The sequence below is a fragment of the Geotrypetes seraphini genome, chromosome 1 (assembly GCF_902459505.1).
Source record: "Geotrypetes seraphini chromosome 1, aGeoSer1.1, whole genome shotgun sequence".
Lineage (NCBI taxonomy): Eukaryota > Metazoa > Chordata > Amphibia > Gymnophiona > Dermophiidae > Geotrypetes > Geotrypetes seraphini.
The window spans coordinates 50,717,035-50,718,790 of record NC_047084.1 but is presented as its reverse complement, the minus strand read 5'-3'; the positions used below and the strand labels follow the sequence as shown (position 1 = coordinate 50,718,790).

Sequence of the window (1,756 nt, the reverse complement as noted above, 5' to 3'; positions counted from 1 at the left end):
GCCGAGGAAAGAGAGAGACAGAAAGAAAGACAGACAGACACATCTATTCTAGCACCCGTTAATGTAACGAGCTTAAAGACTAATATAGAGAATTTATGTTAAAAAAATGCATTGCTATCACAAAAGTAATTAACTACTAAACTTTATCACAGTTAGTGCAATTAACATACAGATCAACTTAAGATGCAGTAACAGAGCAGTCAACTGCTTCCCAAGTACTGTAATACTTTTTTTGTGTGCTATATCATCTTTGTAAAAGTGAACTGAACACACAGAAACAGTGCTAAGCAGGAAGTGATGGTAGTCTATTAATTAGAACTATTGGACAAATAGAATGTTTTCTTAATTCACAAGCCCCCTTCCCCAATCTTCCTGAAACTGTGTCCTCTCTTCTGTTGCAACTTCCTGCCAGGCATGTACAGTAATGCCATACCAAAATGAAATAATTTTACATTTAATAAATGTTAGTTAATGCAACTTTAACCTAGAGCCCTACTATTAAAAAAGAAAAATAAAGCTAAAAAGCTGCAATTAAAAAAATCCTGAATATTCCTAAAAAAAACTACATATTAAATATTTCTTTTTTTTAAACAAACTATATCAGGGGAAAGCGCGAACGCAGTCCCCCACTACCAGAAATTATGCAGTCGAGTTTCCCGCATTTGGGGAAATCGCAGGGGTCAACCCAACCTAAGTGCAATGGATGAGCCTCACCCTGGGAGAACCACCTTCCTGATCATGGTATCTCCCCTGCCAGGTAAGTATGAGATGTTTTACAAAAGTCTGCCATGTCCTCTCTCAACTAGCACTGTACGCATAGGGGAGGTAATTCCACGGTCAGCTAAAAATCAACTCTTTCAAACAAAATTAGTCTTCCAAGTTGTGCACAGAATGTAAAACACACATTATATTCATTTAAGGACCCTTAAAAAGATGGTAATTTTAGCCCAGAAACTGTACATGATTTCCCAGAGTACTGTGCAGTTTCAAAATTTGCATATGATGATCTCTGCCTGAAAAAAAATACTCATCCTCCAGCTCTTTGCATATTTAAGCTCCATTAACAGTACATTTTTTTTCCTGTTGCTTTTAAATAGCAAAATCAAATCATTTTGTGTATTTTACAGCTCTCAGATTTTGTAGAACTCCCTGGTGACCGATTCTGAAGCCTGTCTGTGTGAGTGTGGGTGGGGGGGGGAGGCGAGGAGAGGAAGTCAGAATACTTTCAATGTGTAGCAAGAAAAGGTCCTTCTGTTGAAGAAGCAACTTAGAGCACAGCCTCAGAAATCTCTTTCCAGCCTTTAATGACTGCAAAGGGGAGAGAGACATACAAGGGAAGGGAAACAAAGTACAGACATTACTCCCCTCCCCCAAAGCTATGACTTGTACACTTCTACACAGTGGTTCGCCAAGCCCTCTCTTCCTTTGTTTAAAAGCAAACTGAAAACCCACCTTTTTGATATAGTCTTCAATCCTTAACCCTACTTCTCTGCCCTCCAACCCAGCCAGCTGATTAACCGTTCCCCTTAACTGTATCCATGACATCCTGTTTGTCTGTCTTGGCTGTTTAGATTGTAAGCTCTTTCGAGTAGGGACTGTTTTCTTCTTCTTTGTTACTCTGTACAGCGCTGCGTATGTCTGGTAGTGTTACAGAAATAATTAGTACTTATTAATCACCTTTATGAGAGTCACCCAAAGCAGCATATACCGTGTTTCCCCCGAAAATAAGACCTACCCCCAAAATAAGCCCTAGTTG

General features: G+C 39.2%; 1 non-coding gene across 1 annotated transcript; it reads right to left on the bottom strand.

The window, feature by feature from the left end:
• Window positions 1-601: 601 nt before the first annotated feature.
• LOC117352755 lies at window positions 602-765 on the bottom strand. The gene has a single exon (XR_004537819.1). It is a non-coding gene; the product is annotated as a U1 spliceosomal RNA (small nuclear RNA).
• Between the last annotated feature and the right edge of the window lie 991 nt (window positions 766-1,756).